General features: G+C 37.7%; 1 protein-coding gene and 2 pseudogenes across 2 annotated transcripts in view; 1 reads left to right on the top strand and 2 right to left on the bottom strand.

Moving 5' to 3' along the window:
* The window catches only part of LOC115835531, a 41,165-nt pseudogene extending 28,821 nt beyond the window's left edge, over positions 1–12,344 (bottom strand).
* Positions 1–13,685, top strand: part of LOC100580626 (elongation factor-like GTPase 1) — a 393,155-nt gene that overhangs the window by 156,479 nt on the left and 222,991 nt on the right. The window lies entirely within an intron of this gene.
* The window catches only part of LOC105739964, a 54,978-nt pseudogene continuing 52,766 nt past the window's right edge, over positions 11,474–13,685 (bottom strand). The window contains exons 5-6 of the transcript XR_004030582.1: positions 12,289–12,492; positions 11,474–11,556 (exon numbers count right to left, since the gene is read on the bottom strand). The product of XR_004030582.1 is annotated as a ubiquitin-conjugating enzyme E2 Q2 (transcript). The remainder of the gene's footprint in view (positions 11,557–12,288; positions 12,493–13,685) is intronic.

Raw genomic sequence — 13,685 nt, 5'->3', positions numbered from 1 at the left:
AAAAGAAGGAAGAAAAAATGAAATGACAAATTGCTTACTGGGAGAAAGTTTTTTTTTAACCTCAATGACAGATAAAAGGTTTGTATCCTTAGCCTATAAAGAAATCTTTAAAATTACTGAGAAAAAAAAACAAATGATTTTCAACCGAAAATGGGCAATGGAGAAACTGGCACTTCTCACAAGAATAAAAATGGCCAATGGCATATAAAAAGATTCAAAAGCACAAGAAATGAAAGCAACGTCATGAAAACAATGAGATTTTCTATATAAAGGCAGCAAAGATGACAAATGGAAAGGAGAACCTGGAGCTCTGTCCTTGTTGGTGGGAGTAAAACCTGAGTCACTTTTCCTGGAGAGTAATTTGAAAATTTCTATTAAAAACCCTAAAAATTATTTTCCTCCAGAAATTCTACTTCTGTGAATTCAGTCCAAAAATGTTTGCTTGAGCCCATTAAAATGTATGTATAAGAAAATTCACCTCTGGGGTGGTAGTGATTAACTTAATATACATCCAGCTATTAAAAATGATGATGCCAGGATATATTTACTGCCACAGAAATATGCCCAAAATATAGTAAGTGACAGAAGACTATATATTACAATTCTACTTTTTAAAAGGTTTATATGCATAAAAACATCTAAAAAGCAACAAACCAGAATGTTTTGAGTGGCAAATTAAAGATTTTTCTTAATATTTGTCATCCAAATTATTACAAAAAGAATTATTTCCTTTATAATCAGGGAGAATTGTTATTTTCATTTATTTATATTTAAATCTCTTTTCTTTTTCTGATTTTTTTTCTCCTGTATGTATCCCATGTAGGCTAGAATCCCTGCCTCTTGAGGTAAATCAGCCCATTTTTGGGAAGTGCACTACAGAAACCTGCCCCAACTTCCTTTTAAGAGATCTGGAGACATTTTTGTTTCAAATCGTTTCATTGTTCTCGTATTATTTTGTTTAATATATGAAACTGAGGAAAAGACAAAGGAAAGGCTGACTCCCTACCCTCCTGGGGCTACTCTTCCAATTTTTGCTGCTATTGTTATGTATTAATATTCACTGGGTACTAAAACGATGGGCAGCCCCTTAACAACATTTGTTCTTATCTTTCTCATAATCCTACTTCATTCCTTCATTCACTTATTTTTAAAAGGGTCATGTGTACAAATACATAGTTCAGAAAATTTTTAAATACAACTACCTATAAAAGTATGTGGCCAAATCCCATTCACAGTCTTATTCTCCTTCCACAGCCAAACACCTTTAATTGGTTTCTTATATATCATTTCAGAATTTATCTTTGCAAATACACATGTATATTCTTATTCTACTCTTCTCTCTCAACACAAAAAGTAGCATACCATGCATACTATACCATTCCTTGTTCCTTTTAAAACACACACACAATATATGTGCGTTCTTCTACGTGAGTACAGAGGTCTTTCTCATTCTTCTTTACAACCGCACAGTATTCATCGTTTGGAAGTACCACCGTTTACTTAACCAGTTCCCTGTTGGTGGACACTGAAGTCATCCCTATCATACTATTACAAACAATAATACCAAGCATAACCACCTACACACACCAAGTTCGTTTCTGAATCTGCCTTTGATGAAGCCTCTATTTGAATCACCACAAGGTCACAAGGCTGAATAGTTAGCCCCTTTTTTGGTTTTCATTATGTACACAGCAGTATGCAGCAAAAGACTCCCTTGGGCAAAGCAAATGTGCTCTTTGGGGATTTACTTCATAAAAATAAATGGATAAACAGAACACCAAGGAGAACCATTTCTATTTAACCATGCACATGTATGTATATAATACATGCATATGCATAGAAAGTATACAATAAATCCATCAAAGCATCAAGCATTGTCTCAGTATGGTGGATCTATGGAGTGCTTTGTAGACAGCCCTCCTTGCCTATCAATTCTTTCTAGTTTCAAAACAGTGAATATGTACTATTTTTGCAATATAAAATTTCAAAAAATGTTAACTCAAATTAAGCTGGATACATTCCTTCAGTCTGGCCAGTATTTGTATGGTGCTCCAAAGTGCTCAAATATCACTTCATTTAAAAAATTTATCTATTTGTTTTTTTCAAATATAGAGACAGGCAGGGTCTTGCTCTGTTGACCAGGCTGGTCTTGAACTCCTAGATCCTCCTGTCCCACTTCCACCTCCCAAAGTGCCGGTATTACAAGTGGGAGCCCTCACGCCCGGCCGACTTCATTTGAGAAATCTTTCCCCAGCAATCCATGTATTACGAATAATTCCTTTCTTCTTGTTTAGATAGCATCTTAGTCATCTCTCTATTACCTCACTTGTCACATGATAATCAGTTGCTCACCCATCCGTCTCCCTTGATTCCTCATGAGCTCCTCCAGAAGAGTGTGATTTTCAGCACCTGGAGAAGTGTGCAATACACACATGCTTCATACACAGAGAAGGACATGATATCACTACAGTGTTATTATTCCCAGAATTCAATGCCTGCATTTGTAAATTGTTCAGATACTCTGCCAACAACCTGAGAATGTTATCTTTTTTCCCTAAAACGTCCATCCATTACTGAGTGTCTACGGTCATAGTTAACTCAATTGCGATGCGACCTCTGGCCAAGCCCATTCATAGTTTTTATTTTAGGTGATTTTTAATTTTAATTTTTGATTTTGATAGTTTCCTTTTTGGTTTTTAATCTAGCAGTGTTTGGTAAACTTCAACATCTCTATATTCCTGTGTCTTTGCACCTGCTGATCTCTGCTTGGAATAATATCTCAAGGTTTTAATTCACCTGGAAAAAATTTCTACTCACCCTCAAAGAATCAGCTTACACAGGCCGGGCATGGTGGCTCATGGGACTGAGGTAGAAGAATCACTTGAACCTGGGAAGCAGAGGATGCAGTGAGCTGAGATCACGCCATTGCACTCCATCTTCGGCGACAGAGTGAGACTTCATCTCAATAAAACAAAAAAACACACACAAAAAATCAGCTTAAATAATGCCTTCTCTGAAAAGCCTTTACATCTTCCTACTCTTTCAGTAAGAGTTGAAAATTCCTCAACTCTTGAAACATTTGTGCCTGTTACTACGCATCAGGCACTGAACTGAGTGCCTAGGATAGAAAGACGAAACTGTAGACCCTGCCCTCATGGAGCTCATGGTCTAGTATGGAAAACAGCCATATGAACAAATAACCACACCGTAGGTCTTCAGAGCTCAAACCCTATCCTAAATACTGCTAAATTAATATTCTGTGAGGTTTTGAAAGTCCTAGGGCCAGAGACGATATGGCTGTTTGGATGACTTTCCATCCAAGTTAACATTCGGCCCTCATCATCAAAGGTGATACGTGTGTACCTCTTCCTTGCAACCCGCCAGGGCCTAACACATCATATCCCCACTTTTGAAATTAGGAAACAGCCTCAGAAGTCCAAGAGCTTGACCAAAGTAACTCAGCTGTTAGGCAGCAGAACCAGGTCGGTATGATTCTTCTTCAATATCCTGCCAGTTATATGGGCAAGTGGCCTCAAAATCAACAATAGACAAGTAGAGGTTGACATGAATCAAAGGAGAGAGGCTCAAAAGGAAGAGTTGATACACAAGAATAGAACAGAAATGTTCTAGAAGTATGTCTGGGGGTATGAAGTAGGAGGGGGCACACCAGGTTTCACCTTGGTCAAGTGAATCTATAATTCCAACCTGGGCCTCACCCCTGAGCTCCAGACTTAGCTATCTGTTTTTCTCACTCTAATATAAAATCCATAGGGCAGGACTTAATCTCTAGGTTGTTCACCACAAATTAAAGCAAAGTCTGGTTTATAGTAAGTACTTAATAAATAAATAAACAAACTATCAAAGAAGCTAAAGAAACATTCTACACTCCAGGGGGAAGGGATTACCATGAAATGCCATCTGTCCTTTTTCTACTTTTCAGTATTTGGGGTGTTCTTCATTGAAAAAGATTAGCTTCTTGAATGTTCCAGACAGGAGGAGGGAGGGAGAGGGAGAGAGAGAGGAATAGATAGAAGTTTCATATTTTAATTATGGTTCAATTCTAAGCATTCTAAAATTGCATGCAGTTTTTTCAACCATGAATTACAAGGGTGTTTAATTTCCAAATTCATGTAGCTTTTTGTTAATCTCTTCATTATTGCCTTCTAACTTTAATTGCTTCATATTTAAATTATAAATTATATGGTGTGGATGGTACCAATTGTTTTTAAATCTTCTGACTTGCTTTATGAATTAATATATAATTCATGTTTCTCCCACAGTCCACATACGCTTAAGAATATAGAATATCTAATTATTGGGTACAAAGGTCTATATTTGTCCATTACACCACGTCCATTCACTGGTTATTCAAATCTACATGTGGGCATTCTGTGTAACTTACTTACAGTAAGCAGGGTATGGTGAAATCTCCAAATACGACGGCAGACTTGTCAATTTCTCCCTGTGGTTTTATCAGTTTTTCTTCTGTATTTTGAGGCTATTTTGACAGGTACATAAAATATGAAAATTGCTACATCCTCCTAATTAACAGTCACTTAGCATCAAGTTCTTACTAATGCTTTCTGTTCCAAAATCCTTTTTTGTTTGATACTGAAGCTCCATCACTTGTTTTTGGTTAATGTATACTGGCATATCTTTATCACTCTCTCTCGTTTATAAAAACTTTCAATCTTCTCATATCCTTATATTTTAAATATGATGGATTAAAACAGCTGGATATTCTTTTATTAGTTCCATCTCTCTAACTGGTAACTTTAGTCCATTTACATTTGTTGTGACTGATTTATGTGGATTTCCTCCTATCACCTTTAGAACTTCTATTTCTCTCACTTTCTAATATAATTTTAATATATCCTCCTGGGATTCCACTAAGACATATTTTAGACCTCATTCTGATCTCCCTCCCCCCACAACCCCACCAACTTCTGCCCTATCATCTATCCTCATGTCTATGTAACATACTGACTTACTTTTGGGAGAATAATTGTCTAACCAATTAATTCTTTCTTCTGATGTCTAATCCATCCACTGAGTTTTTTATTTCAACAATTACATTTTTTATTTCTTTATTTCATTTTATTCTGAGACGGAGTCTCACTCTGTCACCCAGGCTGGACTGCAGCGGCATGCACGTGCAGACCTTGCCTCCTGAGCTCAAGTGATCCTCCCTCCTCAGCCTCCTGACTAGCTAGGACTATAGACACGTGCCCCATACCCAGCTATTTTTTTTTTTTTTTTTGGTGGTGTTTAGGGTATTTTTTAGAGAAACGAGTTCTCACCATGTTGCCCAGGCTTGTCTCCCCAACTCCTGGGCTCATACCATCCTCCCACCTCAGCCTCCCAAAGAGTGCTGGGGGATTACAGGTGTGAACCACCAGATCCAGCTATATATTTTATTTCTGTAAGTTCTATTTCATCCATTTTCTTTTCAGGTCCTCCTCATCATTCCTGGTGGTCTTACTGCTTGCTCAATTTTATGAGTCCGTCTTTCTTTTATATTAGGTTTCACATGTAACTATTTTCTCACAATTCTAATATTTGAAGTCTGTGTTCTGTATCTGATAATTCCAAAACCTAGTCTTTGGGAAACATATTCATTGTTTCTAACAATTCTCAAATATGTTGGGTTGAGACTACTTGAATGCTATGATTTGACTGAATTCATATTTGCCTGCTTTTAATCTTTGGGAATCCTACAGGCTTAAGTTAGAGATGCTTTCCTACAAAAAGTATCTGTGTCTGCTTCTGATGAGAACTCTGGGTACAACTAACATGAGACCACTAGACCACCATACATAATCCTGACATTCCCTTGGATTCTCTTGGAGCATCTCAGCATTACACAAGGTTCTCAAATCTGGCTCCCCAACCTTGCTCATTTATACACAGAAGACTAGACTGCTTAGTATAGGTGGTGACTCAGTTCCTGCTACCCTGGAAAAAACAAAACAGATCTCTCATCTGAATGTGATCACAGACTAGGAAATTCTGAAGGTGAATAACTAGAGGCTGTGGGCAGCAGGGAAAGATAGGTGTCTTTCCTGACCATAGAAATAGGTCAGAAGCTGCCCTAAAGGCTGTGTCCTACAGCATTTCACTATTTAGCTCAACTACTATTCCCTCCATAAGTGTGAGTGGAAGTTTCTTAGAGCACCATGTTGCCTTTAAACAAAACCAAATTTTTGCTCAAAAGTCATAGTCATGGTTTAAAAAAAAAAAAAAAAAAAAAAACCTCTGGCTTTGGAAGGCTTTCTCAGTAATGTCCTAGAATTAAGGTTACAGCCTGCATTTCATGTTAACTGAACAGAAAACCAGCTTCCAACATCCTTCTGCCCCATGGCTTTCTCTCAGCTCCTCGTGGTTGGGCCTAGGGCAGTCAGACTGTCTGGTTCCAATCCCTGCTCTGCCACCTGTGATCTTGGACAAGTTACCTACCTTCAGTTGCCTCATCCATAAAATGCAGATATTAATAATACCCTCTCTTAAAGTTATTAAGAGGATTGAAAGAGGTAATAAAAAGTAAAAAAATAAAAAGACTTGATAAGTATAGGCACAGAGGAAAAGAAAAAAAGTAAAAATAAATAAATAAAAAGACTAGTGCCTAGCACATACAAGTTCATCAGGAATTAATTCTATAACATGAACTCAATTTTGTGAAACTTCAAAGTACATATAACTTTTACTACGGTACACATAACAATAAGAAATTTACAACTGTAGACATGTTTCTCTACAGTAAATATAAGAAAGACTAAACAATCAGATACTAAATCATTAAGTGATTATCAGTTAGTAACTAATTTTCTTATACTTCTATATTTTCTATAGATCATCTTTGTAACAAAAAGAAAACAAACCAAATGAAAATGACATGAATTCTCTCAAAAAGAATTAAGACAGGAAGAAGGCTCACAAACTAACATAAAATATATCCTATGGTTTATGTAAAATTCTTAATAAAAGTACCTCCTTTGCTCCAAGCTACACTCTGGCTTTGCCTTTGACTCAGGTGGCATTTATTTGCATGATGACTGATTCTTTCGAGTAGGCACTTCTTCAGCCCTACAGGAAGAACAAAACATCCCTAGAACACAGCAGCATTCCTGATTCCCACTTGAGAAGGCCTAACAAAATGGCATATAACTTAACAGCAGCAGACCAGTGTTAAAAAGTCTGGAGTCAAGGGGAAAAGGTAAAATTGGAACGTTTCCAGAATCTCACAAGAAAACAACAAACCGATTTTCTAAGTGCCCAACGTGAGCAAATTAGATCCTTAAATAAAGATCACTGTTAATGCCTATCCTAGCATAGATTCAGTACCAAGTATAATGTCATTTTACTGGTTTACCTTTTCCTTTTTTTTTTTTTTTTTTTTTTTTTTTTTTTTTTGAGATGGAGTCTCACTCTGTCACCCAGGCTGGAGTGCAGTGGCGCCATCTCCGCTCACTGCAAGCTCTGCCTCCCGGGTTCACGCCATTCTCCTGCCTCAGCCTCCTGAGTAGCTGGGACTACAGGCGCCCGCCATCACACCCGGCTGATTTTTTTTGTATTTTTTAGTAGAGACGGGGTTTCACCGTGTTAGCCAGGATGGTCTCGATCTCCTGACCTCGTGATCCGCCCGCCTCAGCCTCCCAAACTGCTGGGATACCTTTTTCATTCTTGAAAGTAGGAGCTACGAAAAAACAAAAACAAACAAACAAAAAAAAAACCACTACATGTCTTTAAGAGAACCGTCTACTTACGATCTAACTTACATAATCAAAACACTCTATTGAGAGTAAAAATGGAGTATGATAAGAAAATAATCACCTGTTTTGTGAGAGGTTCCATACATAATGCTCCTCCACCCAACACATACCTTAAAAAGAAAAAAGGAAACATACAAAATTATCTTGAGAATTATTCCTGCTTAAGCAATTTCCACGTGGCATTATTAAGAAAGTATGCACACAGTAAAGATAAGAACACGCAAGCATGAACATACTTGTTAGGGATATAGGACTATGGGTAATTTAAAAATCCTAATGGTATTACCCTTCTGTAATTGCTCTGAAATTCTAGTCAATTGTTTGAAATGGCAATCAGAACAGAATACTTTCAAATTTTTATGATGTCAAAAACTAAGAACGTGGCCCTAAATACTCCAAAGAATAGGGGCAGAAGAACCCATTTCCTTAAATGGCATTCGAGTATTCTTGACAATGGAAACTTTCTCTCCCATCCTGTGATGGCCAAGAGTTTTTCCTCTGACGATGGCACTGACCCTACCCTATCCAAAATATGAACATCTGCATGGTTTCGTGGTTCAAATTGTTTTTATCCATTCTGTTGTGAGAATCAAATGGTTCACACCATGAGGCTCCTCTCTGGGACTCCTCAAGTCCTTTCTAGGTCTGAAGACTGTTCTCTGAACCAAAGACAACATCTGGGGATGTACCAAATCTCCCATTAGAAAATTATTTAGATCAAGATGTTTTAACCTTTTAACTTTCTCAAACAAAATAATTTCATTTCTCCTTTAATGTTATTTTAAATTTCAAAATACCCAGATAGCATGCCTAAAGTAAAATCAAGGGAATGATAGTTTTAGAACAAAAACTGTGGTAATTTTGAAAACACAAAAGCTAAGACCACTGATTAGATCTATGTGGACACCAAGTCCACCACAAACTGTTCTGTCCTCTGGGGCTCTGCCCACACCTTTCCCTTGCTTGAGATTCCTTCGGCTTCCTACCCTTCCACATGCTGTACTTCCCCCCAGAAGACTTGCCAAGACCAGTCTAGCCTGCGCATCTTCCATTCCAGCTAACCAAAGGCATCCTTGCATTGACTAAACCAAATTATTTTGCAGAGAAGGCATCTAAAAACTTCTACTGTAGACTATTCACCTTAATAATTGTTATCATGACATTATTCAATAATAAAATGAGGGAAAGAAGTCCTGTTTAACCTTAACTCCCTTGCCCTGGAGAATCCAAGCAAGTGTCCCACTTGCTTTGCCCAAACCCTGGGACCTTTCAAAGTGAAAGTTTAATGGAAGGAAAAGAAAATCTAAAAGAAAAACTCTCCAAAAAATTTCACTCAGGTAAAGAATCATGGGATTAAAAATTTTTATTCTTTGTGTATTTGATTTCTGAAACATAGAAATCTCCCACTCCTTAAATCTGCCACTGGGCTAAGAGAGTATTGTATATAATCTGCACTCATTGATTTAACAGAATTAGAACATCCAGGCACTCACTTAGATTTTGGTTCCACAACTGCTCAAAGTCTAGTCATTAGTTAATGAGTTAACACCACATTTGATCTTCAAATTTTGGAGATGCTGATGGTAGACAGGAACTTGTTTTGGGAAAAGGAAGTATACGGTAGACACTGTTACCCATTATCCAACCATCACCTTTCCTTTAAAGTACCCCACTCTTCCTTTAAGGTTGCAGAGTCTCAGAAAGTGGGAAGAAAGGAAGTTTTTGCATTTTCAGGTCAAAAGACAGTACGTTTGTACAACCACATAATACCTATGCAAATGTTTGTTGAAATCTAAACAGAAGACAGAAGTAGTTCTAGTACCTTCACTAGGTAAGTAAGATAAGTAAACTTTTCCTTAATATACACTTTCAGCAGCGTTGACACCTAAAAGTGGTCGACTCTACTACTGTATTAAATGACATTCATTTTGTCAATATGTGTCCCAAATTCTTACTGCTCTTTGTCTCCAAAGGGGGGTTCCTACTCAATATTGAGACAGTTCAAGAATACTAGGCAAAAAAATTCTAATAACCGAAGTAAGGGTCATCTAAGGATAATATGCCACAGATACAGACACAGTAACATTTTCAACTTAAAAAAAATTCAGTTGTCAAAGCTGTACAGCAAACAATATCCTAAGCTTAGCCTCTTCAGGCATTTGCTTTATAATCACTTCAAAGAAAAGTCAGTCACAAAATGCCACATTTTGTATGATTCTATTTATATGAAATGTCCAGGATAGGCAAATCTACAGAGACAGAAATTAGATCAGAGGTTGCCAGGATCAACGGCAGGGGAGATGGGTATAGGGAGTGACGGCTAATGGGTACGGGGTTTCTTTTTGGGGACAAGAAAAGGTTCTGAAATGAGGTAGTGGTAATGGCTGCATAACTCTGAATATACTAAAAATCACTGAACTGTACACTTCAAAGGGTGAGGCTTATCATATAAAAGCTGTATCACAATAGTTTAAAAAATGTTTGGGTATGTCAAGAAATAAAGAATAGGATCATAGCTCAAAGATATGGGATATAAAATAAATGGAACAAAACTGCTCAATAATCTATCTAGAATCACACAATGCTTGAGCTTTACCCTGACTAAAATTGCACGCCTGGTGTTTTATTGGTACTTCACATTTTTTACTTCTTCCTAAGTCAGCCAATAATTCCTCCTCCTCACTTAATAGTTGACTATGAAGACCAAGCCATTTGGATTCTGCCTCCAATGAGCTGTCACATTTCATTCCTCCTTCCACCCCCATGACTACCACACCAATGTAGGTTCTCCTCACTTCACTCTAAGAAAACAGCGGGGCCCTCAACTACTGTCACACTCTTCTAGGCTCTGTGAGCACAATGTATCTCATATTCTCTTCTGCTGTCGCCAGATTTATTCTAAAACAGTTTCTTTACTGTTACTTCTGTTTATCAAGCAGTTACACAGAAAGATGAATATCCAGGGGTAATAGTTCACTTACCTGAAAAAAAAAATCTGTCACCAATCCACAGAACTGTTTGAGTACAAAATATTACATCAGCAATATTTCCTACAACTCGTCTACATGAATCCTACCCTCCTTGTGTTGTAGCTCAAATTGGTTTCATATACTCTGAATCCCTCATTCTCTTTCCTAGATAGCTGATTGTGTTTACTCTTCACCTATGTAAATAATTTTCCTGCAACCTCCACCAGCTGACCAAACCCCACTCACATTTAACTGCCCAGCTGAGATCCCATCTACTTCATGAAGAGCAACTCTTTGCAGCTTTAAACCTCAGAGAAATTAAGTCCATGCTTAGCTTTTCTTTTTCTTTTTTGTTCAGATGGAGTTTATCTTTGTCACCCAGGCTGGGGCGCAGTGGCACGATCTCAACTCACTGCAACCTCTGCCTCCCGAGTTCAAGCGATTCTCCTGCCTCAGCCTCCTGAGTAGCTGGGATTACCAGTATGCACCACATCTGGCAAATTTTTTGTATTTTTGGTAGAGATGGGGTTTCACCATCTTGGCCAGGCTGGTCTCGAACTCCTGACCTCAAGTGATCCACCCGCCTCGGCCTCCCAAAGTGCTGGGGTTATAGGTGTGTGCCACTGTGCCTGGCCCACGGTTAGCATATGACAATCAATGCGGTACTTACAGTTCTTAGTACTTTTAATCTCCTCTTATATAGCTGGCATTTCGTATAATGAAAAACACTTTACTAGGAATCACAAGATTTATTTGGGTAAGTCACAAGCTGACTTATTATTCAAATTATTCATCCAAATAATGAGGACCATAACACACTGTGGCAAAAAAGAATCAATGAAGAAACTAAGTAACAGATTTTAAAACTGAAAATGGCACGATTCATAACTTCATGTATTTGTCTGGATTCTAGGTGGTATACTGAGATCATAAACTTACATTCTTGGGATTCTTACAACAAAATGTTGAAAAGCTATATGGGTCTATTTTATAATCACATTTTAAAATGTTTTCATACACTTATCCTGAATTTGCAGATTTTTATCCAAATCTTTTCTTTGATCTTTTTTTTTTCTCATATAAGATTCTGAACAAAAAATGACCCATTTTCCTTTCCCTATGCTTATGGGGATATTGAGTCAACATACACAATTTTATAAACCAGCACATAAAACTAAAGCACAATACTTATGTCTTTTCTCCCCAATCAGTAAGGCTTTCATTAAAAAGACATTTTAACATTCAACTATGAAAAACAAAAGAACTATGGCTTGGTGGCTAGTAAAAGGCTGCGGTAGTGAGCAAGAGACACAAAGGTTAAACATTTACTATTTTTCAGTCTTGTGTTTATTTTGTATATGTAAGTATTTGGCTGGGTTACCTAACACTGAACTTCCAAAACTGACCATTAGGTTTTATGCCAAGAGAAGTACTTTTTAAAGCAATCTCACTGCCAAAACCAAAACAGCCTAGAGAAGCTTTAAAGGTAACAAAATAGAACACAATTCTGAACAACTGTGCTTCACACCCAACCTGGGACTTCCACTCACCGTAATAGTATATTTGTGATCAACTTTGTAACAAGCTGTCAAAGGGAGACCTCTGACATCTGCTCAGGAAGGAATCACTTCAGCATGTCCTGCTCTGCAGCAGAAAACGCATGGGGATCACTCAGAACTCCGGATTTCCAGCAGAGCAGCATTTCCCAGAGAGTAAGCCAGAGGACACCATCTTCTGAGATGCTGTCAGGAACACTAATAAACATATTTGGGAAAAACAGAAAATGGCACTAAGGCTCCAAGAAGTCCTTTGGTAAAAGACATTTTGAAGCTGGCTTCCCCAAAACCTTGCAATCCCCACAAAACAAATATCTATTACCATACCACTATATTAGCACTCACAGAACATTTGGGGAGATATGCCAAAGATTAGGCTGCAGGCATCAGGTAAGTAAACTCTTAAAACACAATATTGAAAAAATAGAAATTTAAAAATTAAAACAGAAAAGCAAAAGATAAGTAAATAAATAAAAAATTTTAACAAACAACATTGGGCTGGGCAAAGCGGCTCAGACCCATAATCCTAATACTTTGTCAGTCTCAGCGGGGTGGATCGCTTTAGCCTGGGAGTTCGAGACCAACATGAGCAACATGGTGAAACCCTGTCTCTGTCAAAAATACAAAAATTAGCTTGCTGTGGTGGCATAGGCCTGCAGTCCAGCTTCTCAGGAGGCTGAGGTGGGAGGATGGCTTGAGCCCGGGAGGCAGAGGTTGCAGTGAGCTGTGACTGCACCACTCACTCCAGCCTGGGGCAACAGAGAAAGACCCTGTCTCAATAAAATTAATTAATTAAATAATAAAACCAATATTCCTTTACTGTGTGGGGAAACTCGAAATGAGCTCAGCACATCCGTATGTAATACTAAGGTTATTTTTTTTAAAACCCACACTTCTTGTTTCTCTGAGCTTTTACACATGGATATCATGTCCAGATAACTATTCCGTAGTATCAACACCACAGTTAATATGTGTTCTGATCATACAGAGTGATTCTTAACAGGATCTTAGCCCCCAAAACACATACATAAGTATGTAAAGCAAATACAACTAAAAATAACTGTAGCAACAAAGCTCTTCTGGAGAAAGTTCTGAAGTCTGAAGTAGTCACTCATATTTTTACCCTAAATGCAACTATTACTATCTCAACCATAGAAATATCAAAGTAAGGGCTGCAGATATTTAGATTTTAATCACCACAATGTGGATTATGTCACATAATGGAATTAGTCAGCTGAGTGTTTGAAAATCCTCAAGTTACTTTAAATTGCTCATACTTTGAGGGTCTACGGAACATTTCATAACTAACCTAGCAAACTGTGAACCTTTCCCCACTTCTGTAAGACTTCCAATCACAAAAAAGAAGCAATACAAATTTCAGTAAAACTGCA

The sequence above is a fragment of the Nomascus leucogenys genome, chromosome 6 (assembly GCF_006542625.1).
Source record: "Nomascus leucogenys isolate Asia chromosome 6, Asia_NLE_v1, whole genome shotgun sequence".
Taxonomy (NCBI): domain Eukaryota; kingdom Metazoa; phylum Chordata; class Mammalia; order Primates; family Hylobatidae; genus Nomascus; species Nomascus leucogenys.
This window is presented reverse-complemented; position numbering and strand designations above follow the sequence as displayed.